Source organism: Giraffa tippelskirchi, chromosome 2, assembly GCF_054371585.1.
Source record: "Giraffa tippelskirchi isolate mGirTip1 chromosome 2, T2T-mGirTip1v1.2.pri, whole genome shotgun sequence".
In the NCBI taxonomy this organism is placed as follows: Eukaryota; Metazoa; Chordata; class Mammalia; order Artiodactyla; family Giraffidae; genus Giraffa; species Giraffa tippelskirchi.
Genome location: NC_137276.1, coordinates 2,228,291 through 2,254,899, shown reverse-complemented (window position 1 = coordinate 2,254,899; position 26,609 = coordinate 2,228,291). Strand labels below are relative to the sequence as shown.

Sequence of the window (26,609 nt, the reverse complement as noted above, 5' to 3'; positions counted from 1 at the left end):
GAGGCCTCTGCCAGCTACAGACAAACAGCTTAGCCTGAGAATCCTGGGGGCTGGGAAGCTTATTGGAGGCTTCCTCTTCTCTTGTAAGGTGGGCTCCCCCAACTTCTCTCCTGCTCTGTGCCCAGGGGTCTGGCTGCTGGGCCTCAGCGCCCTTTGCTCTCTGCCCTTCTCCCTGGGGGATGGCGGTAGGACAAGCAAGGGGCGATGCCGTCTGGGATGACCTCTGGGATTACCTCTAATACAGCGGCAGGGTCCCGGGGGAGGGGGCAGGGTCCTGGGGATGGGGGGCAGGGTCCCGGGGATGGGGGGCAAGGTCCCGGGGGATGGGGGGCAGGGTCCTGGGGATGGGGGGCAGGCCGGGCAGAAGGGTGCCGCCCCTCCACCCTTCTCCCCCTCCCCCGAGGCACCAGTCAGGGCTCCGGCCCCTGCTCTCCCCGCAAAGGGGCCCCGATGCCCAGATCTGGCTCCCTGCCACCGTCTCCGCTTCCGTCCTTCCGTTTGTTTGCACCGTTTCTTGGGTAACTGAGTTTACCCGTGAATGTAATGAGGGAATCTGTGTGTGTGCGCATTGTAAATATTGTAACTTTAGAACCAGTTGCATAAAATATGAGAAATGTGTTTGTAAGGGAGCTTGTGTATTACCATAAGAGCTTCATCAAGGGAAAAAGGTTTAAACATTATCATCATAAAAAAAAAAAAAGGATTTCATTCCTCCTTACTTACAGTGCACAGTTCATTGGTTTGTTTTTTTTTTTTTTTAAGGAGAAATGAAAAGAATCCCTGCTGAAAATGCAGAATGAATTCAGATCCATTTACCTCTAGAGACATACCTTGGACAAAAAGGAAAAACAAAGCAGGTGAATCTGGGGAAGACATCATTGAGCAATCACAGTGTCACGCCGGTGGTAACTGAGTAAGGAATGGAATGTTCTCACGTTTGTTTACAGCTCAAGAGGTCAATTCAGACACTTACAAACTGTTCTTACGGATTTCACAGAACCGACGGGTGAGGTGTGCAGGGTGGGATCTGCTTTACATGTAGTTGGCACTCTGACCTCTCAGGTCCGTGCTCCACGCAGACCTGCTCCCGCCCAGCGCCTGCTGCAGCCACGTCCTATCAAAGAAATGGGGACTCTGGCCAAAATGACCGGGTGCTGAGAAGTGGGGAGGCTGCGTTCCAGCCTGGCACGCCCGTCCCCTTACTCAGTCACCTCCTCCGACCCGGGGCCACAAGCCAGCAAAGGATGATGAGAAGAGAGCTCGGGCAGAGCGATCCGGTGCAGGCTCCTTGCTTCCTCCGTTTCCCCCAAAGCCTCCAGGCCTCTGGGCCTGCTAAGCTGAGTGTGTCAGCCTGCATGTAGCCCTGACGTCTAGCGGTTTTCCCCAGGCAGCAGAGGTTTGGTCGTGACATCAGCTTTTCCCCTGCGATGCCCAGCATCCTCTGAGAAGATACTGGTGTCGACAAGCACACACTCCTGGTCTTTTGAAATATTCCAGGCTGCAGTCTGGTCTCTTTCCTCAGCTTGCTTTCCTGCTCCATTTAGATCATCCTGATGCCATTGTCGGGCAAGACATGTTTAGCGGGAAGGTTATGTCATAACATCACTTTTATGTCCCTCTGTATAATTCCTCTGGCGAGGGAAACAAGCCCCTTTCATTTTATTATACCTAAATGCATTTTCTTAACAGCTCATTTTCTGGAGCATGTTAGTAATTCCTGCAATGGCTCCTTCCCTGAGGAGGGTAGAAATTGCAGGAGGGGGAGCACAGGCAATGCCATCCTTCTTTTTCTCCTATTTTGGCTCATATTACAGAGTCCACGGTCCTGAAAAGGCGAGAGCAAACACTTTCCAGCTCAGAATCCATCGAAGCCATTGTAGACCTCAGTGGGGAGCCGGCTCCCTGGGGCTTTGTGGGGCTACTGGGGGAGGAGAGGGGAGGGGCCGTCTCCGACCGACAGCAGCTGGACATCCCTTCATCAGAGCATCTTCTCAGCTTGCTCTCTGTGTGAGGCTCAGTGTGATTTGGTGGGAATGAGCGTGAGCCTTATTTAAAGGCAAAACCTCCTTAGGTTGTCAGAGCATGGTCCAGACGCTCACCGAGATGGTCTCACCCAGAGGTCGACACCCCCATGAGGGGGGCTGGCCTGGGCTGTGCTGTGCTCAGATGGATGTGTCTCTGCTGGTCAGACCCCTGCCCAGGACATGGCCTGACATCCACACTGCTCCAACCCTGTTCAGCCTGGCACAAACTCTCGCTGGTGACCCCCCCATCCTGGGGCCACCAGTCAGAGGCAAACCCAGCAGCTCTGGCTGAGGACCGCCCGGCAGACCTGGCACAGAGGGGCCAGGGGCGCAGCCTGCTTCCCCTCTCCACAGCTCTCTGGGGGCCCTGTCTCCCCAGTCTGCTGGCCCCTGACTCTGAAGATCAGGGCAAGGCTTGCTTCTACCTGGGACACGCTGAGAATTCAGGGTCCTTCCGGCCGTGCCGCCTGCCTCCAGGCCTTCCAGAATAGGCCTTGCCCTGGGCAGTGGTGCCTACATCGTCCTCCTTTCTGTCTGTCTGGGGGCTCCTGTTTCCATGTCCAGTGCCGGGTCCCTCAAAGGTCAGAGTCACCATGACCCAGGACTCCTCATTGCAGGGTGTCCACAAAGACCAGAAATACACTGTGGCATAATCAACTGCTTGAGTTTTCAGGAAAAAAAAATTCTTAACATCCTCTGGGGGCAAGATCAGAGCCCCCATCTTAGAGTTCAGTGTTTTTTCCAAATTGCATTTGGGGTGGAAGCTGAGTGCTGTGAATGCTCTCAGGGCTGAGGGCTCCTCAAGGTCATCATCTGACCCTGCACTTAACCCTGTGTGGGTTTGCACATTTCGGATTCGCTTTGCTGCCTAAAAGAAACACCTGACCCCGTGGCCACTTAGGCCATCGGGCCACCGTGGGTCATCAGTGAGTGCAGGACACAAACACCTGCTCCTGACCTGTGCTTGAAGCATCAGAGCCCAGGCAGGTCTCCGGCCAGGAGGCGGGCAGCTCTGCTGAGAGGTCAGGGTCAGGGCGGGGTCTGGTGCCTGGTCCTTGGATGCCCCGGTAGCCACCGTCCCACGGGCATGAGTGGACACACAGGCTCCGCCCAGAAGCACAGGCTTATCGTGGGAGTTTCCTTCCATGCTGTGACCTTGGGAGGCTCTCACTCCCCAATTTGTTGTTCAGTCACTCAGTCATGTCCAACTCTTTGCAACCCCATGGACTGCAGCACACCAGGCTTCCCTGTCCTTCACTATTTCCTGCAGTTGCTCAAACCCATGTCCATTGAATCAGTGATGCCATCCAATCAGCTCATCCTCTGTTGTCCTCTTCTCCTCCTGCCTTTAATCTTTCCCAGCATCAACGTCTTTTCTAATGAGTTGGCTCTTTCCATCAGGTGGCCAAAGGAGTTTCAGCTTCAGCATCAATCCTTCCAATGAATATTCAGGGTTGATTTCCTTTAGGATGGACTGGTTTGATCTCCTTGCTATCCCAGGGACTCTGAAGAGTCTTCTCCAACATCACAGTTCGAATGCATCAGTTCTTTGGTGCTCAGCCTTCTGTATGGTCCAACTCTCACATCTTCTTTAGGGTACAACATCTCACATGACTACTGGGAAAACCATGGCTTTGATTAGACGGACCTCTTGCGTGATGCACTCTGCATACAATGTCTGACCAGCATCTGCCTGGTTCTTGGATGCTCCAGTATCCACCATTCCATGGGTGTGAGTGGACACACAGGCTCTACCTGGAAACTGTGGACCCGGAAGGCTCATCGTGGGATTTTCCTTCCTGACTGTGACCTGGGGAGGGCTCCTGCCTCCCCAGATGTCCCTGTAAATAACGTGGGCAGCGCCCCAACCCTTGGGCAGCGTCTGGACAGCAGCTTCCCGTGGCTGCCCTAACAGAACACCTCAAGCCGAGGGGCTGGGGGCAGCAGCAGGTTCTCCTCTCGTAGCTCTGAGGCCAGAAGCCCGAAAGCCACGTGTCTGCCGGCTGCCCCTCCGCCCCCCGCTGAGCTCTGCGGGGAGCCCTGCTGCTCGCCAGGCTCCTGCGATAGCTGGGGTCCCAGATGGTCTTCGCTCGCAGCCGCGCCCCTCCGGCTCCTGCCTCCCTGCCACCCAGCCTTCCCTCTGGGTGTGTCTCCCCTTCAAGGACATCAGCCTTCGGCTTAGAGCCCCAGGCTAGCCCAGTGCGCCCCCGCCTTAACTGATTGCATCTGCAGGGCTCTCTTTCCAAGAGTCACACCCTGGGGGCTCAGGCAGACGTGGCGTGGGGGACACAGTCCTCTCAGCACCTGGGTGATGGGAGCAGGGCCAGGGATTTGCCTGCAGCTGGCTGAGAAATCTGTCTCTGCAGGAGGGGGCGCATGGGGCTTTGAGCGGCATTTCCACACCGCTGACCGCCTCCCAAGCTCTCGGCCGCCTCTGGTTAGTGTCGTGTGGCGGCTGGAAGCAGAGAGGGGACACTCTGCTTGAGGAATAGGGCAGCTGTGACGGGAGGTCTCGCTCGCCTGGAGCTGCGTCCCGGCACGAGCTGTCCTGCGTATGACTCTCTAGGAATGGGGGGCTCTGGTATGTCTCGGTCCCGCTTGCCGCCCACTTTAAGGGGGGCCCCAGACTCACCCAGAGCGTGTCTGCTGGACAGCATTGTGCCCGCCTGTCCCACCAGGGTTATGTTTCAGTACCACGGCCACATCGGGGGGCAGAGTCTACCCGGAATCTAGAGGGAACCGGGGCTGCGGCCGCTGGGGCAGGACCGACTCTGCACTGACTTGCGTCTTCTTTGTCTCAACATTGTCCCTCGGTGGTGACCTCACCATCCTCTACAACCTGGAGCGAGCGGATCGTGGGTCCAGAGCCGTGGAGACTGGTTGGCTCTAAACCACGTTCTGTGAGGTCCTCTTGCCATGCAGTTAAGCGCGGTGGTTGAGGGGGGGGTTTCCCTCTAAGATGTCATCCCTGAGGGCCAACAGGAGGGGCCACGGGCTCCCCAGCCTGTGTGGCAGCGGAACGGGAGACAGAGGCCGCGTTTCCGAGCACTGCCCTGCTCTGTGCCCGCTGCCTGGGGGCCAGGCCTGCGGGGCTCAAGGCTGCGCTTTCTGGGCACCATGCTCGCTGTTTGGACAGAACAGAAGCAAAGCTGGACCCAGACTCAGGTGAGCCTGGACATGTCAGGTCAGAGCATGGGGGAAACGTGGAGTGATGCTCAGGGCTGACAAAGAGTGCACTAGGGGAGGAATCAGGGACTGGCGGGTGCAGGGAGACGGGAGGAGCTGGGTCTTCAGCAGCCTTGACGGCCAGCAGGCCTCCCGTGCCGCCTCCATGGGGCATGTCTCGGACACAGCACACGGGAGCGGGAAGCCCACACCCCCAGGGCTCAGGCCCAGCGCCAGGCGGGGACTTGCCTCCCTTTTGGGAGAGACCTCTCCGGGGTGGAGGTGACGAGAAGGCATCGGGGTGGCCCTGGGACAGTATCCGGGCCACGGGACTGGGCAGGGTGGAGCTGTCAGGGAGGCAGCTGGCCTTGTTAAGGCATCAGACCGGCTGGAGGAGGGGGACTCTGAGAGTGACGGCTGATCCTCAGAGCTGGGGGCCTAGTAGCCGGTGTGAGGCTGGCGTCACCCCAAGATGGCAGGGTCTGTGCCTGGAGTGGTCCTCAGTCCACCCGTCCAGTAGGATGATCACAGAGGCCCTGACATCCTGGGACCCTTGGCCAAAGCTCTGCAGGGCAGAAGGCTAGAGTGAGACCAGCCCAGCCTCCTCCAGGGGCCTGCATTCCCAGGGTCAGGGCACAGCCAGACACAGAAATGCAGCTTCTGTCTGAGCGAGCTGCTATACCACAGCAGTGACTCACCTGATGGTGAGATGTAGATTCCCAGGCCTGCTGGGCTGGACCCAAACCTCTCAGAGGGCCTCTGAGCCTGCACTTGGGAGCAGCCCCAGGAGACAGGGGCTCAGAGCTGGGCTGATGGTGACCCCTGCCTTTGCGCTCAGGGGGCATCCTCCTAGGGTCCAGCTGCAGGCCCTCTTCTGTGCCCAGCTCTTACATAGATGCCGCAGTGAATGGTGGGCTCCCTGTTGGCTGAGAAGGCTTTGCCCACTGTGATCCAGACCCCAGAACAGCGCCAGACACACAAGTAGGATTCAGAGAATATGTGCTGAGCGCTTGAGACATGAGTCTTTAGGAACGTGCAGCGTTTATATCCTTAATTTGGGGGAGAGTTGCTTCTGCTTTGAAATCTTTGAGAAATAACAATTAGTCCCATTAGCTCTGGCACGAGGCCGCCCTTCCCTGGCTGCGAGCCCCACTTGGCGTCTTTAGTCTCCTGCCCATGGCTCCCGGGGACTTGGACCACCCCCTTCTCCCTCTGAGTCTCCATAACTCAGTGGGAGTGTGGTTTCTAGAGCAGAAACAAACCCGCTCCCCAGAGGGCGGACGTGAAGACCGGCATGTCATGGACCAGGGTGACTGGCAGGTGCTTTCCCAACAGTTAGGCTTCTGCAAAGATCCACAGGGTCACACTGCCGCTGACATTAAAATAAGATCACCAGGGATGCTTGAGAGGCACGTGGGGCAGGCGTGTGGGACGCAGACAGCCCCCAGTTAGCTGAAGGGCCCAAGGAAGGGCAGAGAAGAGATGCTGAGAAAAGGGGAGCTGCAGAGAAAGGGGGGCTCTGGGGCTCGGACAGCGAGGCTGGCCCGCTCGAGCTCAGGCTGGAGGAAGGCACTGGGGAGCAGCACCATGACCCCCCGCTTCACACCCCCTGCTGCCCCCACCCCTTTGGCAGAACCCCGACTGGGATCAGAGAGCATCTACGGGCACAGGGCAGGGTGGCTGGAGTGGGTAAACAGAAAACAAACCTCACGAGTATTTCATTTCATGCGTCTCGTTTGGTTCCACGCCTTCAGAAGACCGAGACTTTCCTATCATTTTCCGAGTGTGTACCAATCCCATCCAGATGATCTTTCTGGAACAGACTCGAAAATGTCTGTTGTTCCTACTCAAATGCGTTCCTTTTAGATTCAGCGTCTCCATCCCGGGGGCATCGATTCCTTTCAAAGCCACAGAAGCAGGGTTTGGGGACCTCAGACAATTGATTAGTGGGCCTGCAGAGGTTTCTGTCCCCCAAACAATAAGTTGCACAATAAACTTCTATGATGAGAAGTCTTCAAGTACAGCCCAGCTCAGTCTCAACGCAGCGGCGCTCTGGCCTCGGCTTCATCCCATTTTCTATCATGGCGCTACACAATTGTAGGCTGATTGCAGATCGCTCATGCTATTAATGTCGAATTGCAGCTGTGGGTAGAAAAAGACTCGCCTGTCAGCCTTCTCTTGCCTGGAGATAGAGAGACGGCAAGAAAGGGAGCGATGGGGAGACAGCCGTGAAGTTCTTCCCCCAGGAGCTGCCGAACGCGGCTCCAGGTCCTCGCACAAATTAAACATCTCTGTGCCGGTGACTCTAGGCTGAGAGCATTCAGAGTGGATTTTTCCAGCAGAAATATATGACACAAATTCCTGTTGCAGGAGTCCTCCTCAGGAGGCTTGGGCTTAGCTGGCTTGGAAATTAGGGCTTCCAGGAACCCCCTTCCTTTAGCCCAGAATGTGGATCCGGCGATGGACAGGCAGCTGGACCAGGCATGGGGACGTCTTTGCGGCAGCACGTTGGCGAGGGGATGATGGGTCTTCCTGTACTCACTGCACATGCCCCAGAATTGACGTTAGAGATGAGCCAGGATGAGGACTTCTGGGGTCCCTGTGGGTCCCAGCACGGATGGAGGTGGTTGTTGCTTGTAAGTCAGAGTCTCTGCATGATGGCAGTTCTTCTTATGGAAGAAGGTGTTTCTGACCTCGAATGAGGTCTCTGTTCAGAGTTCAACAGCAGGATGGTGGGTGCCTGTAAAATATTATTATCTTTGATTGGGGTGGGGGCTTCCCAGGTGGCTCAGTGGTACAGAATCCACCTGGCAATGCAGGAGATGCAGGTTCGATCCCTGGCTCAGGAGGAACCCCCAGAGAAGAAAATGGCAACTCACTCCAGTATTCTTGCCTGGGAAATCCCATGGACAGAGGAGCCTGCAAGGCTACAGTCCGTGGGGTCGCAGAGTCAGACACGACTGAGCGCGCATGCCTGGGGGCGTGTAGATAGCCCTTCTCCACCCCTGCAGTCAGGGAGGGTGTCTCAGGGACAGGGCATCAGTCTCCTGGTGCTGCAGTAACAGCACCACACACCGGGTTAGTCCTCTCAGGGGCCTGGAGGCCGGGAGCCTGCAGTCAAGGTGTCAGCAGTCCAGCTCCTCCCGGGGGCTCAGAGGCAGAGTCTGTTCCGTGTCCCTCTCCCAGGCTCTGCTGGTTTCTGGCGATTCTTCAGGACCCTTAGCTTGTAGACACGTCACTCCAGTCTGCGCCTCCATCGACATGTAGCCTCTTGTCTGTGTCCGGGTCCTCCTCTTCCTGCAGGAGGCCAGTCATGCTACTGGGGTCGCCCAAAGCCAGGTTACCTAACTCATCACATCCGCAGAGACCCTCTTACCAAATGAGGTTCCTGTTCGCAGGCTCAAGGGATTAGGCCTTGAACATAGTTGTGGGGGGGGGCATTATTCAACCCAGTGTAGCAGTTTAGACTCAGATCCTGGACTCTGAGATATGGGCCAGGCTCGTGGCCTGTTACATGTCCAGTTATTAACTGGAGGAAGATGTGACGTTGATGGGCCCTCTTGGCAAGTGTCCACACCACATTTCCTTTAGTCTGTTTCCTCCTTGAGCCTAGAAGGCAGACAGGGAGAGGTGTGTTTGTCAGAGAAGCCTGGGTGTGTGGGTGCTCTCAGAGAGACAGAACCATGATGTACAGGGAGCAGAAGGTCTTTCTAAAGGGACGGCTCCCGGGACGGCGGAAGTGGGCCCGTCTGAAATTGGCACAAAGCCTGGAAATTTAGGCCGGATTTGATGTTGCACTTCTGAAGATGTGTTCTCCCTCAGGAAACCTCAGCTTTTATTGTTAAGGCTTTCCTAGGCGGGGTGAAACCCAGCCCTGTTGTCAAGGCTCATCACCTTTCCTTAAAGTCGAATCACTGTCATGTTAACCTTCTGCAAAATCCTCTGAACAGCACTTAGGTTCATGTTTGGTGACCTGACCGGGTACCATAGCTATACTCACATAAAGCCGACCATCACAAGGGTGGACCTGGGTTAACCAGGTTGGCAGGCATGGTGCGGGCAGGCAGGGCAGGAGAGGAAGCTGTGAGACAGTGTCTGGGGCTGCAGACCCAGAGACTCTATGTCCAGGCTCCAAGCCTGCTCCCAGACCCCAAAGCACAGCTGCATGCACGGCCCCCTTGGTGAGGACGGCCCTTTGGAACTGTCTTTGGGCATAGCCGGGGCACCTGGGCGAGGGCCAGTGGGAGCCTGGGCCCCCACTGGAGCCTGTAGGCCTCTCCAGGGATCTTCCCAGCATCACAGCGGCACAGTCCTAGGAAGAGGGCAGAGCAGCTTCTGGCTGGAGACGAGCACATTGCCCAGAAGGACCAGCCAAGTCCTTGCATCTTCTTTTGCCAGGCCTTCCTTGGGACTTGGCCCAGGGCACTCTCTCCAAGAAAGATTTTCTCATCTGTAAAATGGGGATATCTCAGCAACCCCTGAAGAGGCTCTTGTGTATGAAGATGAATACGGCTGGGTTCTTGCCCTAAGGAACATTGCAAAGGAGACAGGGGCTAACTAACAGGCTAGTCCGGCTCATCCTCGGGGCAGGAAGGATGGAGCCTGCCACTGCCTGCCTGCCCGAGGCTCCCCGGGAGGGGCTCTCGGGGGCCTGTCTGCCTGTAAGGAAGAGATTGGAGCCCTGAGCCCACGTGTGCGTCTCACGGCGTGGGGTGGCGGGAGGCCAGGGTGCAGTTTGTGCTATTTTTCACGTGGTGAGAGGGAGAAACAAGACCCCCGTGACCAAAGACTGTGGTCAGTGACCAGGTGAGCGGAGAGGGCACCCTGGGCGGCCCGCCTAGGTGAGACCCTTCCCCAGAGACCCCTGGCTCCTCCCAGGCCTCAGCCACTTCCCACCTGGTCTTGCACATGGCCCAAACCACCCTCTCTGCTCTGGACACCTGCCTCGTCCCACCCGGCCCCATGGCCTGCCCTCTCACCCATCCTCCACGCTGACCCGGGTCTCCCTTGGACTTGCTCAGGGAACCACCCGCCTCCAGCTTGGAGCCCTGCAACGGCTTCCCGCCACCCTGAAGGCGGAGAGAAGGCCCCACAGAGGCCCCTGCCCACCCCACTCACCATGCAGCGGCCCCTTTGACATCCATCAGTCACTTCCTGTCCAGGGCACCTGTCTGCTTCCTGCTCAGCCCTTCCCGCGTGCTGTTCCCACCTCCTGGAGCTTGCTTCCGTCTTGCTTTCCTCTAAGCAATGACCCATGCACTTTAGAGTGGGCTCTAGGTCACTCTCCTCTCCTGGCTTCTTTGTCTTGGGCGTCCTTGAACCAGTGGCCTGGTTGGGGTCCACGCAGAACCCTCTCGTACCTCGGTCAGCTCCCGCCCGCCTCCCCTGACCCTGCGGTCGGTCGGGGGCCTCTCCTGCCTCTGGCGGGCAGGGCACCCGCATCTCCCCGTGGCTCCCTGCTGGCAGGACGTGTGTCCTCGGTGCCCAGGGCAGCTCGGGTCTCTGCACGGCTGCCCAAGGAGACAGTGGGGCAGACAATGCTGCTGGAGAACCTCGGTCCCAGCAGAGCAGTGACTAACAATGAAAGATCCCTAGTCACGGCAGAAGCATCAGGAAGCCCGACAAAATCGGTTAGAATTATGGTTTAATCTATCAATGTTTCTGAATAAACGGATTGTTGGGCAATGTCGCGGGCACCCCGTGAGCACAGAGTCTGTCCCTATTTGGCCGTGTGGACCCAAGCGGGCCGGAGCGTCCGGTGTCAGATTCCCTCTGCAAGGCCGAGGGCAACAGGGGGTGTGGGTGGCCGCGGACACGCTGTGGCCTGGGCACTGCCGTCCCCCCTCTCAGCCTGGCATCCTGGCTGCACGTGGGCTGGCGGCCCAGCATCTTCCGTGGCTGCCCCAGGACTCACCGCACCAACACCAACCGCACCGCTATGACCCGAAAGACACTCAAGAGGTATTTTTCCGGTTTGACAACCATCTTAAAAAAAACGGCATGACATTACCGGCATTGAGCTACAAAGAAAGAAATCTTTCTAAGCATCAGTGATGATAATGTGAACATTTCACTGAGCTGTGCTAGAGTAAAGACCATCATCTCCCTAGGAAATGAGCCTACAGAATTGCCACTCAAAAGGCGATCAGAGAGCGTGCTGCCAGGAGAAGCAGGTTACAGGGGGCTGTTAATTAATAAAAAAAAGTTGTGCTTTTCCCTGGATTTTGTCATATTGGTGGCCTTCCCAGCACTTGGAAATTTAAAAGGTGCTGTGATTTCTTTTTCTTCATATTTCCTTGACTGCCCTGTTTTGTATTTTGTTTCTTAAAGGGTCTGCTCGGCTCCAGGCCCGAGCCCTCTGTGTCCCTGTCTGCTCTTCTCCAGGGTGAGCAAGGCTTCTGTGTGCAGAGGGCTCGCCATCCAGACAGCCCATCGCTCACAGTCAGGGCTCATCTTCTCTGGTCGAACTGGGCCAGCATGTCATGATCCCTCAAAGCCCACAGGGCCCTGGGGCCCCGCTCCTCTGCCCTGCACTCTCAGGCTCTGGAGGAAGCCTGGGGGGCTCTGAGGGGGGCTGGGACCTGCCTCTCACCCACACATCCACTCCCACCTGTCTGAGAAAGCCTGGCATGCCGGTGGTTTGAGTCATCTGGTCACCCACCCTGACTCATCCCCTCTCCTGCTGCCCCTCTTCTCTGCTGGCCCCTGGGAGTGTCTGGCCCTCAGCCAGGAGTGGAAGACTGGCCTCGGGCTCTGGGCCTCCTCTCTTGGAGACGTCTGCTCATCCCAGGGTCTTCTGCCCTGTGACCTCCCACCTCGTGCTCTTTATTTCTTTGTGGATCAGCTCCACACTCCCAGCCACCCCTGCACGACACACAGAACCACTGGACCACAGAGGAGCCGTCTGCAGACACTCCCTGCTCAGGACAAGCTTCCGAGTTTTCAGTCCCCAGGCACCCCCTCCCTGTCCCGGGAGCCTGCAGCCCCTCCGGGCCCTTAGCAGAGAGTGTGGGGGCAGCACCAAGGTCGGGAGACCCACCTTCAGGCTGAGATTTTGCCCTCTGCCATGAGAAAGGGCCAGATTCCCTGGCCTGGTGAATCTCTCTCTCCCTTAAAGTGAAGTCGCTCAGTCGTGTCCGACTCTGCGGACTGCAGCCTACCAGGCTCCTCCATCCATGGAATTTTCCAGGCAAGAGTACTGGAGTGGGTTGCCATTTCCTTAAACACAGAGATAAAAACTGTCCCTTAAACACAGAGATAAAAGCGCTTCCTCTTGGAGCGCTGTAACAACACAGGAGTTGAGATTGTGAAGCACGAGGCCCAGGGCCCGCTGGTGTCTGTTCAGCCTCTGGAGCAGCAGGTTCTGGCCCCGGGAGGTGGCCGGGCATGTCCACAGCCGCTCCGACTGGCCAGGACGGGATTGGTGGGATCAGGCGGGGCGAGGCCAGAAATCTGGGGTCCAGGCTTCACTTCAGCACTCGCCGAGTTCAGGAAAATTAAAGCTCATGTAGATGGAGGTGTTTCAGACAGACCCACTGGAGGCCTGCAGCGGCACCCGCGACCCCTCAGTGAGCTTTCATGGGCAGAGGGCAGCCCTGGGGTGCAGGGAGGGGTCGAAGGAAGGGGGCCCTGCTGAGAGCTGCAGCCCCTGGGGGTGGGGACCCCGGCGGCCGGGGCGCGGGGTGCTGTGACATCCGCGGCCACAGGCTGCCTGGTCCTGGGGCAGAGGACAGACGGGCGGGGCTTGCCCGAGGTGTGCTGGACCTGCTCACGCATCCTGCTCCACACTCAGGCCAGCCTGTCGTGACATGAAGTCAGCCTCGCCCGGAGTGTTTACACCACAGCCGTTGGCAAACCCTGAAAGTCTGCTTCCCCAGCACCCACTCCAGCTGCTGGGAGACAGTGGCCGGCACAATGCTGGGCAGTCGCCCAGCCCACCCAGCCCCTCCCGGCGTGGCTGACCACCCTCTCCTAATGGAGACCAGGGGTCTGACGCCCTCACAGCCCCGCCGGCCTCTGCTTGTTCTGCCTCTGCTCTGTGATCGCCACCGGAGGCCTCTTCTCCCCCCAGGAGGGGAGCAGGAAGGCCCACAGACCTAGACTGCGCCCTCCACTCGTGGCGGCTGCATCCTCCGGGGGGCGGGCTGCCTGAGCTGAGCCCCGGGCCGGCACCCCTGGCGGACGGAGCAGGGACACAGCCGCACGTGTAGAAAAGGCTGCTGGTGGTCACAGCAGGGGGGCGATTTCTTTCTGCTCTGACTGGGGTTGCTTTGTCTTCAAATCTGTGGGCTCCCTGGCCCCAGAATGGGGAGTCCCCACCTCTAGTCCTCAGCCTCCATCTCCCAAGAGCTTGGGGTGCAGCCTGTGAGCCTGACCTGTCCCCTTCCTGGGTCTGATCCCACCCCGAGGCTGTGTGCTCCCTCCGGAGTAGTTCAGGTCTAAGCTCTTGGAGGCAGACGCCCTGCTCCTCTCTGCTGGGACCCCCGCTCCTTGCCTCCTTGTGGGGCATTTGCAGACGTGAACGCGTGCAGCTGTGAGCTCCTGCCTCCTCTTCTGCCCCACCCCCGGAGTCACGTCTCTGCTGAGAGGAGAAGGCGGCCCAGGCCCACCAGCTGGTGTGCAGGGTGGGGAGCCCAGCCAGCTGAGCCCTCCCTGGAGCCCACCCTGCCCACGGTTCCCTCTCATCTCCGTGGAGCTCCTGAGGAGTCCGGAAGCCTGGGGACAGTGAGGGTGGACAGGCAGGCCCAGATCGCTCGTGGTCAAGGGCCAGGGCTCAGGCTGGAACTTGAGGAAGGTGAGGAGGGGGTGTGAGTCTGCCCTGCTCGCTGGCTCAAGCCTGAGCTGGTGTGTGTGCTGCTGGGCGCTGAGGAGAAGTCAGGGGTGGGGGACCATGACGGCTGCGATTGAGGGCTTGACTCAGGGCCCAAGGGAGGCGACAAGTGGAGAGGGCACACCTGGGATGTTTCCTGCCACACGCGGTGGCTCTAACAGCAAAGGGGAGCCAGTGAGACCCCTGTTCTGACCCTTGGAGCGGTCAGGCCTTTGCTCCTGGAGGAATCGGGGAGGAGAGGAGGAGCCTGGCTTTCCTTACCCGGCAAGTGTTGAGTGTCAGGACGAGGTGATGGGCAGCCTAAATCATCGCCGTTGCCCCAGGCTTCTCTCAGCCCTGGAAGTGATTTAAGGAGGAGCTCTGTGAACCCAAGAGCTGAGCGTGGGTCCCTGAGCCTCTTGGTGGATCCACTGTGTGCCCCAGGCCTCTGGCTTGCAGTGGTGACGCACAGGTGTCCTGAGTTCGAATCCTGGATCTACTATCGTCTGGCTCCTACATCTCCAGCCAGGCGACCACGCTCTGCCTCAGTCTGTCCACCTGTAAAGAGAAGAGGGTGACGATGACCACTGGGGCTCCTGTGAGTGTCAGGGGAGTTGCCGCCTGTGGTGCTGGCGTTGGGCGCGGCCCAGGTGCTGGCCCCGTCCCTGTCAGCGCAGCCTGGCCCTCCAGGAACCTGGTGCCTTTGGCAGCTCCTGCCCAGCCCGAGGGCGGTGAGTGTGGAGGCTCAGTCCCGGGGGCGTGCTCACCCACGGGCCTCATGTCTCAGATGAGGCTGGCTGGAACAGAGACATGTTCCAAGAGCTGTAATTCAATTTTTTTTTACAGGGAGCAATCGGGGCATTAATTTACAAGCTCGTCCAAACGTGGCTGCCCACTGCTTGTTGAAAGGATTCACAGCCCAGGCTTTTGTTCCTTCTCCTCCTCCACCTTTTAAATATTGAATCTGAGGAGTGTTGGCCTCGGAGGGTTTGTGGAGGGCTCAGCTAGAATCCAGGTGATGGCTCTCCAGAGGGAGCTGCAGACCTGTGGCCCAGAACACCCGTCACGTGAGGGCCACCCCCACGGCCCTCCGCATCCAGCATCTCCCAGAGCACTGTCTACTCGGTGTCCCTGTAACTCAGCTCTCTCTGAAAGTAAGTGTACTATTTAAACAATAACAAATATGTATATCAATGCCTGACATACAGAGAGATCCCTGGTGGTCCAGGGGCTACGACTCCATGCTCCCAGTGCAATGGGGCCGGGTTCGATCCCGGGCCATGGAATTAATGCCACACGCCGTAGCTAACAGCCCACATGCAAACAAGTGAAGGTCCCATGTGCTGCAACTAAGACCTGGCACTCATATAAGTGAATACTTTATAAAAATTTTCTTATATAGAAAGCCGTTCTCTCTTGGCAAATATAAGACTATATAAAATTCAGTTATTCAATAATATCCATAGGAATAGATGAATGAATTGTATATGTATTCTTGAATGGATATGTGTATGTTAGTCACTCAGTCATGTCTGACTCTTTGTGACCCCGTGGACCGTAGCCCACTGGCTCCTCTGTCCATGGGATTTCCCAGGCAAGAATACTGAAGTGGGTTGCCATGCCCTCCTCCAGGTGATCTTCCCAACCCAGGGATCCAACCCAGGTCTCCTGCATTGCAGGAAGATTCTTTACCAGCTGAGCTACCAGGGAAACCCATATATCCATATATGCTGAAAGACATGAGTAAATGTATGCATATGTAACTTTAATATTACATATTGCTTGTATGTTACACATTAAAACATGTGAATATGTTAAGATAAGGCTGACCACCGAAGAACTAATGCTTTCAAATTGTGGTGTTGGAGACTCTTGAGAGACCCTTGGACTGCAAGGAGATCAAACCAGTCAATCCTAAAGGAAATCAACCCTGAATATTCATTGGAAGGACTGATGCTGAAGCTAAAGCTCCAATACTTTGGCCACCTGATGCGAAGAGTCGACTCAATGAAAAAGACCTTAATGCTGGGGAAGATCGAGGGCAAGAGAAGGGAGCAGCAGAGGATCAGATGGTTGGACGGCATCATCAACTCAATGGGCATGAGTTTGAGTAAACTCCAGAAGATAGTGGAGGACAGAGGAGCCTTGTGTGCTGCAGTCCATGGGGTCACAAAGAGTTGGACATGACTTAGCAACTGAACAACAGCAACAAAAATTTTAAGATCACTAAGACCTATAACCGTTCTCTATACTCCGTTTAGCTGCACGTATGAGGGTAGTGCTCTTGTCTACTCCGTTCTGGGAACAAGATGAAGAGGTGGTGTTGGGTTTGCCCACGTGGGGTTTGTGTGCTGGTGGGAAGGTAACTGTAAATAAGTGAGTATATTCATGGTGATAGAAAAAGGCCATCTGAAATCGTCATAGGGCTAGAGGCAAGGAAGCCGGGTAATAATGATGGGCTCTTTAGGAAACAGGATTTGGGGTGAGACCGTGATGGGAAGCTGAGTAATTTCAGCCCCAAAGGCACAGACAGAGTGTCCTTTGAAAGATAATTGGCAAAACACCTGCTTGTCAACTGTCAAGACAAGAGTTCCACCGTCCAGCCTGCCTTGTCCTGCAGTCCCATTTGCTGGTCTGTGCTCTGCTTGCCAACAGGCCCGTTTACCCTCAAGAGCCAGTGTAGGGTGTGGGCAGATGGGCACTGACTTCTCCCAGTTGCTCTCTTCTTGGGCTGATGGGGGGCTTTGCTGCCGTTTGGAGATAGCAGCCCTGTGACCTGGTCTCTGTCTCCGGCCGTGGAATAAGCTGCTGCCCAGGGACGGAGAGATGGGCGGTTTTCCCAGACGTGGTGGCAAAGACCAGGAAGAGTGGATTCCTTTCATTCTTCACATGGTAATTGAATTTTCAGCTGATTCTCAATGGAGGTAAAAAGGAAAAGCACCCCGTGGTTGTACTCTGAATAAGATTTCATAGTTGGCCTACAGACTGCAGACTCCAGACTGTAGTGAATCACCAGGAGCCTTGCAAACAGCTGAGGCTCTGGCTTTAAAGGGACCCCTCCGGGCGGGGATGGTGTGTCTGGGGGTCTGGGCCAGCCTGGGGGTGGGCAGGCTCTGGGCACCCTGGGCTGGTGGATCTGAGTTCTCTGGGAATAGGCATCCTGCCCACCATGAATGGGAGACCCTGGGCTGCTGGTGGAGGAACGGCGGGCGGGGTCCTGCCCGCCATAAGGGGAATCCTGGTCTGTAATGAGACTGTCTGCCCTGCGACTGGTAGGGGCAGTGTGGACCCCCGCAAACCCATTTCTACTGGGCAGGTTGGTACCTGATCTGTGGGCTGCTGCTTCCACTTGAGCACTTGAAGGAGAGAGGCATCTTATCAGGGAAAATGTTCTCCAACATGCTGGTTTAAAAGACAAACACTTGGAAAAGATCAGTAAAAACTAAGCTAAAATGCAGCATCTTCTTCCAACTGAACTGTGTATTAACTACTCAGGACAAACATGCAGAGGGAGTAATTACGCAAGCGCTGATGGAGAGAGGGAAGGGGGATGAGTGCAGGGAGCCTCCCAGCGCTGTATCTGCAGAGCCGGCCCCGGGGCTCCCTCCCAAGTGGAGCCAGGCCAGGCCTGCCCGGGGCATGTATTTGGGGGTGTTGGGGGCTAGAGAGCGAGGGTCCAGGCCCAGAGCCACAGGCAGCCGGGGGTCCAGCCCCCACTTGGGATGCTCCTCCACGGCGCAGACCCCTAGAGTTCTCCTGGGCCCCCTCTCTCCCCACCGCTGCCAGGTGACAGGTGGCCAGACAGGGTCAGGGTGGAGGAAGGCTGTGAGGACACAGGGCAGGCAGAGTCTCAGGAAAGGCCTAGGTACCGTGGAACCTTAGTACTGAAGTGAATGAGTCTTCGGCTCTTGAAAGAGCAGAATCTAATTACCTTCTTGTCAGTTTCAACAGCGGCTGAAGAAGAGAGAGATGTGGAAGCTGATGAGGCACCGGCCGTGGGTGCGTTTGTGGAAAGCTCAATTTTCTGGTTCTTCCTGGGGGTCATATTTCTTTCTTCTCCAGAGTATTTTCACTTACTTCATTTATAATAAATAACCCGTAAGTACGTCCTGTATATTTGCTCACAAGACAGAGTCAGAAATCATAGGAAAATAGCACAGAGAAAAATTTTGTCTCCATGAGGGAAAGTATACAATTTTTATTTTTCCAGAAGCACATTGGTGCTCTCATTACTAATTCTGGAATCATCTAAACTTCTTGCAGGCGTTTGCCTAGAGACCCCTGCTTCCACCTGCCGGTCCTACACTCACACACACACATGCATATGCGCACACACACACACACACCACCACCACCACCGTCAAAGGTAGAGTTATTTTACAACAAGGAAGATCTTTTTGGTTGTAAGATTACTTTAGCACACTGCTTCAGGAAACTTTCCAATAACTTTATCTTGGCTTCATCAGTGTCCAGATCTGTGGACATCGTGGGTGTTGGAAGCCAAGACATTCAGACTGAATCTATTTTGCCCCTTGGGTGTTAAGTTCGAGACAGGATGCTCTCCGCACTGGAGACTGTGAATCCAAGAGTCAGGCACACGTGCTCCAGCAGGCTTGATGTTTTAATACCTTCCCTAGGGTTTCTTTCCAATATCCATGGGTTCAGAGGTAGAAAATGTGGAAATAGACTAAGAAAAAGAAGCTCCAGACTAGAGGAGCTAATTGATTTTGACTCACATGTCAGCTTCATGAAAGTGAAGCCTGGAGTCATGTGTTGGGAAGGATTATGAAGGTGGAAAGTCCATCTGTGGTACTTGTGTGCAGGGGTGGGGGTGTGCGGGGTGTGGGGTGGGCTTGTGTGCAGGGGTGGGGGTGTGGGTGGGGGCAGGCTCGTGTGCAGGGGTGGGGGTATGGGTGTGGGTGGGCTCGTGTGCAGGGGTGGAAGGGTGGACTTGTGTGCAGGGGTGAAGGGGTGGGCTCGTGTGCAGGGGTGGGGGGGTGGGCTTGTGTGTAGGGGTGGGGGGGTGGGGGCGGGCTCGTGTGCAGGGGTGGGGTGTGGGTGTGGGTGGGCTTGTGTGCAGGGGTGGGGGGTGGGCTCATGTGCAGGGGTGGGGGGGTGGGCCTAGAGCTACCGTTTTCCCTCCTGATGCGCCATGCTGAATGAAAAGGAGAGAAAACTGTCTTTGGAAACATGATGCTGAAGGGTTTCTTCTCCCCGTTAGGAAAGCGGTGCTCGCCCTGGTCTCTGGATGAGCGACAGGCCTGTGTTGGAGCCGCCGGGTGCTGCTTCCTCCTCTCCATTCTGTAATGAGTCACATGTAACCCACTTAGCACTGGGAGTGAACAGGTTAAATCATAAATTCCAACCAGAGGTCCACACACATCAGGGGTGTGGAGTGACAGAATTATCCAACAGTTATTGAAAAGGGCAATATGATGGCCCCTGGTCCAAGAACTGTGTTTTAATTGCTTTGAAAGTGTAAGTGTGAAAGGGTCAGTCTCTCAGTCGTGTCTGACTCTTTGTGACCCCATGGATTGTAGCCCGCCCAGCTCCTCCGTCCATGGAATTCTCTAGGGGATTTTCCCAACCCAGGAATTGAACCGAGGTCTTGCACATTGCAGGCAGATTCTTCACTGTCTGAGCCACAAGGGACACTCTTAGTTCCTTCAACTCTCTCAAAAATGACACAAGAAATGAGCCATTATCAGCATTTTCCAGGTGAGCAAACAGAGGTGTGTGCAGATGGTGTGCCCGAGGCCACCGTGCCTGGTGGCAAGGTGCAGAGCTGTGGGTCGGACGCAGGTGGCCTTGCCCCAGAGCCTGCCCTCGCGGCCCTTCCTGGGTGGCTTCTCAGGGGCTGGTGAGAGACGTGCCCTGGTAAATGCCCAGGTGTCCTGTTCTCCTGCCCCTGAAAGGACCTGGAAGGTGAATGAGAAGACCTCCGCCAGACAGCTGATAAGAATCCAGGAACAGGAGGAGGCCTTTAGAAACGTTCCTGGCAGCGAGGAGGATCAGCTAACACTCAGCCCCTGGAACTTTTCACGTATTAACACCGCCCCCTCCCAGGAAGCAGGGCTGAAAGTGGTCCTTCTTCTCCAGTGAGGCTGCAGAGCCTGGCGGACCCCAGGGGCGCCATGTGTCAAACAGAGCAAAACAGGAATCAAATGCACTGAGAGTGAGACCGAGTCCCCAGGGCGCAGACATCTGCGTCCTCAGGCAGGTGAGTAAACGTCTCTGTCCCCTGGTTTGTGCCGTCTGTGCTGGGAGCCCCCTGTGCTGGAGCGAAAGCATCTCTGTAGTGTCTGAGACTAGAACGTGCTCAGCCTCGGACGGTGACAGAGGACCCGGGAGACCTAGAGTGTGCTCAGCCACGGATGGAGACAGAGGACCCGGGAGACCTAGAGTGTGCTCAGCCACGGATGGAGACAGAGGACCCGGAGACCTAGAGTGTGCTCTGCCATGGATGAGACAGAGGACCCGGAGACCTAGAACGTGCTCAGCCACGGTGACAGAGGCCCTGGCCTTGCTGGCTGGGCTACAGGGGGCACCGACAGGTGATGACCTAGTGGCTCCACGTCCACACCTCCAGATGGGCAGCGCACCCTCTTGGGGACATCGCTCTCTCCCGGATCCTCCTCTGTGGCCCCCTCTGCTCTGCAACTCTGGGTCATGGCAAAGCTGGTCTGCTGGTGGGACCCCCAAATCCACTCCCCCAGTGTCCACGGAGCCTCTTCCACTCCCAGTGCCTGGAGGCCCCCATGCCTGACAGTTGTCCAGTGACCCCTTCCCCAGGCCTTCACTCTAGATTCTACCCTGAACCCCCGAGCCTGGAAGGACAGGGGTCTGCTTATTCATGGGGGTCCCTGATTCGTGGTCATGTAGGTCCCTTTCTTTGGTCACAGTTCATGGCTGACTATCAGCCGGTGTAGAATGTCGAAACCAGCTGGGGACTGCCCGGAGCAGACGCCTCCAGCACCTACTGAGTCTCACGTGTGGAAAAGTTTCATCTTTTCTCTCCGGAAGTCTTCATTTACTCAGACATCGACAGGATTTCTTCCAGTCAATAGCATCTCTGAGTGCTCCTCAAACTCCTCTGAGGATAAGAATTTTCTGAGCAACCTGTCCAGTAGAAGGACTTCTGGGCGCCACCCACACAGTAGATCAGTTGGGTGCACACAACTCAGGCCCCAGGGGACCAGCTGGAGGAGACCCCGTGAGCAGGAGAGTCCCCACCCCTCCACCCTGCGTGCTCCCTGCTGTGGAAAGAAGGCCACAGGCTTAGAACTTACGCAAATATGACATTTGCTGTTACACCAGGATGAATAGCGTCTCTGTAAATTCACCTCCACCCAGAACCTCAGAATGTGACCTTATCTGGAAGTAGATGTAATTAGTTAGGGTGAGGGCCCACGGGAGCAGGGGCCCTTTAACTCACTGTGACTGGTGTCCCTAGAAGAAGCGACGCAGAGACATGCTCAGGAAGGAGAAGGCCCGGTGGCAGCGGGCAGAGATGGGAGCGATGCCCCCGAAAGCCAAGGACTGCCGGCCGCCCCGGAGTGAGGAGGGGCCTGGGGTGACTCTCCGGCAGTGGCTTCAGGAGAAGCCAGCCCTGCCCACACCTGGATTCCAGCCTCGTGACCTCCTGACTGTGACGGAATACATTTTTATTAAGACTCCCAAGCTGAGATCATTTGTTACGACAATCCTGGGACACTAACACAGCCGTTTACTGAAATTCCACCTTTAGAGAGAAAAAGGGAATTCACTTCCCTTATTGAGCAGAAAACTGCTCAAACTTGTCTCTTAACAGATTATTTTTCATGCGGACAAGCGAGGGCCACCAACCCTGCACACTCACCCACCCACCACCAGAACCTTCCAAGAATTGTTTTGGAGTCCAGAAGGAAGAGGGACTCTGGTATTCACAAGCAAACATCCTTGGAGTTTAGCTGGAAAGCAGTTCACACAGACATTTTGAGAATAGCAGCATCTTATACACAGTCATCATGGTAAATGCACACTTGAAAAGAGATTCAAAGTCACCTTTGGAGAACAAGAGGGCCTGCAAACAAGGAAAGCGTCCATCAGAAAGGACTTGCAATCTCCTTGAAGATGGAGGGTGTCGCATTCACTCGGGTCTGAACCTTTTATTTCTAGACGGTGGGGCGTGGGGTCCCTCTGATGGGGTTGGTTGCCCTTCCACCCCACCTCCAGCTCACTCCCCTTCCTCAGAGAGAACCAACTGCAGGGGCACTCTTCTCCCAGACACTCACAGCTTCACTCATTACTTAGAAAGAAAGTAAAATGTGCCCTTAACAGTCTGTCCTTCCTTTTTGATCGCTTTAAGAGTGGGAGACCTGCCCCCAGCAAACTGGAGCAGCTAGGATGTGCAGATCCCCCAGAGACCTGGGCCCTTCCTGACAACCCTGTACTCAGCTTGGAGGGATGTGGGCCTGAGGTTCTGTCCACCTCACCCAGGAATTCCACGTTGCATCAGAGTACTTGTTATTTGCATCACAAATGCAGCATGGAGATCTCCTTCTTCTTCTTGGTGTCTAGGATATTTTCAAAACTGTTTATGTTAAATATTAATAACAGTCTCACTAGGGTTTTTGCCTTGTGCTGAAGCTGCAATTTCTCTGCTATTTAGGCTAATTAACGTACTATGCTTCAGTCCGTAAACCAAAAACTGTGCTTTCATGATTCTCCTGAGCCTGGTAAGAATGTCTTTATAGATGGAAATACTTCTCTCCTGGGGCTTCTCTGGTGGCTCAGATGGTAAAGAATCTGCCTGCAATGCAAGAGACCCAGGTTCAATCCCTGGATCAGGAAGATCCCCTGGAGAAAGGAATGGCTACCCACTCCATTATTCTTGCCTGGAGAATTCCATGGACAGAGGAGCCTGGTGGGCTACAGTCCACGGGGTCGCTCAGAGTCGGACGTGACTGAGTGACTAACAACATAGACTTCTCCCGTGGGAGTGGAGGGCGGCAAATCGGCTCTGCGCGTGGTAATTCACCTCTCACACCCCACGGTGTACAGTCTGGGTCCTGACCCAGCAGCAGAGAAGCTGGGGCCCTGTGAGCCCACAGGCTGTCCCTTCTCACAGAGGCATGCTAGGCACCTGCTCTAATCAGGAGGCCTTTTCTGAGTTACCCCTTTCTGGCCACAGCTCTGATGTTGATCCCAGAACTGTGGGTTTCTCTGCCCACCTGTGGAATCATTGAAACAAGACCATCACATCTTCCCTGAGAGCCAAGGGGCACCCACCCTCGTGTTAGGACCGATGCTGCCCCGGGCGTCCTGGCTCTGGCAGGTGGTGCCTCCTGCCTGGGCTGCGAGTCCTGGTGACAGATAAACGAATAAGCGGGGGGGTGTCCCCATAACCTGGGCCAGCAACCCCTCCCCCCACCCTCAGTAGCAGCGGAAGAGGAGGCCATCTGAGCAACGCTGGCTGCTTCTGGCCGAGGGGAGTCAGACCCCAGCTCAAGGTGACCTGGTGAGAATGCCCTGCAGAGGGGGCGCTCACCCCGTCCCGTGCCGGCCCGCTGCGTGACATCCTTCCCCGGCCCTCGTCCAAACCAAGGCCGAGGTTCACTGGACTCATTGGGGCCCTTCTCCTTTGTGTGAGCACACGTTCCGGGGAGGGGCACTCTGCGTGCGCGCTGCGTGGCCCCGCTCCCTCTCCGCCTCCGGAGTGCAGTCTCTCGGCAGGAATCGTACCTGTTGTTGTTCCTTTATGCTCCCCTCTGGCCTTTGCTCCTCAGCTCGCTCTGCCACCCACCATCTTGGTCTTGCTCTTACTGGGGACCTGCTTTCAGACTCGGGGGACCGCAGGCTGAAGTTGCCCCTGAGCAAGCATGTGAGTCCGTCCTCGCGTGCGCTGACCCCCAGCATCCCCACCTCTCCCTGGGGCCCTTGGCACGCCCGTGGGGGACTCAGCCACTGTCCCTGCGTCTCAGGAGCAGCTGTGGCTCCTTGGCCCTGAGGCCGCCTCCCTCGGCGTGTGGAACGTTCTCTCCACACAGCTGGCTCCTGACCAGCTCGCCCTCCCTGGTCTCCATGCTCTGGGCTCCACGTCCGCGTCGGGGTCACCTGAGTGCTCTGCTTATTAGTGGAATGAGTGCCTGAGGTGGCAGATTTTAGTTTTGAAATTTGACTGCAGCCTTGTCTCCCATCACGTCCGTTCTTCTGTTGGAAGCCTTGCCAGGCCACCTGTCAGGAGCAGAGGCTAGTGCCCCTGAGTCTCCCCTGGAATCTGGGTGTGTTTACCTGTTCATCTGCTCACGTTGCACCAACAGGGCACCTGCTACCATCTCAGGCAACTGGACTGTGAAAAGTGCAAACCCCACGTGAGTTCCTGCTCTAATGATGGGAGCCCACGTCGGGAGACACAGAGAGAAAGAGCCAGCCAGCCAGACAGAGTCAGAGAGAGACAGAGTCACTGACGGGGCGCTGCTCAGACCCCAGCCAACACCCTTTCCAGCAGAGAAAACACACACAGCCAAGTCTACCCCACATTCTTGACTCACAAAACTGCTCAAAAATGCAATGGTTGTTTTAAATTTCTAAGTCTTAAGATGGCTTCTCTTGAAACAATAAATAATTAAAATACATATACTCACAATGGCCACAGACATTTGACATTCGAAAATAATTATCAGCATTTCCCCTGCTTTACCCATTTATCCAGGGGAATATTCTTCAAATTCTAAGTAATAACTATTTCAGAAAGAAACACTTCAGAGGCAAGTGTTCAGTTCCTTAGCGGGAAATAAAGACACGATAAAGGATACAAAATGCTGCCTGTCAGAACCGTCACTTCCCGGAGCTGAGAAACCATCAGAGGTCATCCGACAGTTATCAAGTTGGGTCTTGTGGGGCTCCCAAGTCGACCAGAAGTGTGGGGGTGACCTCTCCCCGCTACCCTCCACACCGACCCTGACTTCCGTGGAGCTGGCTCCCACCTCCATCCCTCTCATCCACTACGGTCCATGAAAGGCTTTGTGTTTAAGCGGTCCTAGGTAAAACTTTGAAAACCACTAACCTCGGTGCCCACACTTCCTGGTTAAGCTCTTTATAGTTTAGATGGAAAACAAGACTCACCGTAGTGTGAAAACTCCAATGGGACAGCATAACCCACCGCGTGGAGTCCTGGCCACAATCCCGCGACCTTCCTGCAGGTCACGTGGCTCTTCCCTGTGACCACTGTGACCACTCCTGGGAACTCGAGGCCAGGCTCTCACATGCCAGCTGCTCCCAGCCAGTGTCACGGGCCTCACCGCGTCTTGCCTTGTGGAAACTGTCCGACACAAGGGTAAAGCAGCATTCAGAGATGGCCGTGACCGTGGATCCAGAACTGTGGCTGCTTGGCTAATTTGAACTCATGTGATGCTATGCAAGAGCTCCTGGCTAAGAGTGGACTGCATCCGTGTCCCTTTAAAGGAGACACGTCTAGCAGAGGGCCCATGAGTCAAGGAACGTGAGTGGTTAACCGCTGTATGCAGGAAAATGCTGGGCAGACATAGGGGTTTTACTGATGAGTCCTCAGGAACCCCCTCTGTGCGTCAGTAATGCTGAGACAGGGGCCTCCCAGTGGAGCAGGGACCTTCATCTGAGGCCGGAGCTGACAACAGCGACTTTATTCTCCAATGCCTGCCCATGGTCCCCAAACCAAAGCCACTCAGCTGTTCTCTCTTGGGGGACCAGGGGAAGCCCATCGCGTGGTCCCTTCCAGACTCTAGGACCCAGACCCTCATCACGGTGGGTCTGACATCCTGACATGAACTTGTATCTGAGTGCCTCCCACTAAATGCCTGAAGAGAGGGTCCTGGGACTCCAGCGATTTGTCCAAGGAAAGAAAGTTTCCCGAAGAGGACAGTGGACCATGAAGACGAACTGGAACATGAAGAGGAACCTAAACGCAGTAAATGCAAGGGCCTGAGCACACTCGATGATTCGACTTCCAGAGACTGAGCTCCACATCATAGCAACGTGTGACCCCTTCTCAAAATGAAGCGTGAGGAACACACTGGGGACTCAGTGGGTCTACAGACCAGGCGGAAGGACAGGTGCATGCATTCCGTCCTCAGCCTTTTCTTGGACCACAAATATTCTGATCCGTGCACCAAAGCTGACGTTCAGTTAAATAAGCCTGTGGATAGTTTCCATGCTATGTAGTTTTATGCTGACATTAGTACACTGCATTATCAGTAAAATAATAAATAAAGGGGTTTTAGAAATTGCTGAAGTTATGAAATTTAGTCCGAGTCCTTAGGGAAATAAATTGGGTTGCATCCAGCAATTTAAACATGATCGATAGTTAATTTCAAGGGCATATTTAATCAATTTCATTCAACTGGTCTCTGATAAAATATGCAATATTATTCAGTGTTTCCCAACTTTTGCATAAACTCTGTTTATGTTTAAGTCTTCAATAGCTACATTTGTCTTAATTACTTCTCATAAATTATAATTAGTTATATTTTAATATTTATCTTTACATTTGAAATGCCTCATCTCAACTGCTACTAGGTAGAAAATAACTTCCTTTTACTTTTCTTTTTAAGCCCATATTTTCCAAGAAATCAAATGAAGTTAACTTCAGTCAT

General features: G+C 55.5%; 1 long non-coding RNA gene across 1 annotated transcript; it reads left to right on the top strand.

The window, feature by feature from the left end:
• Window positions 1-26,243, top strand: LOC145539258 (uncharacterized). The gene is made up of 4 exons (XR_014077674.1): window positions 1-88; window positions 763-857; window positions 3,620-3,867; window positions 24,300-26,243. It is a non-coding gene; the product is annotated as an uncharacterized LOC145539258 (long non-coding RNA).
• Window positions 26,244-26,609: the final 366 nt, after the last annotated feature.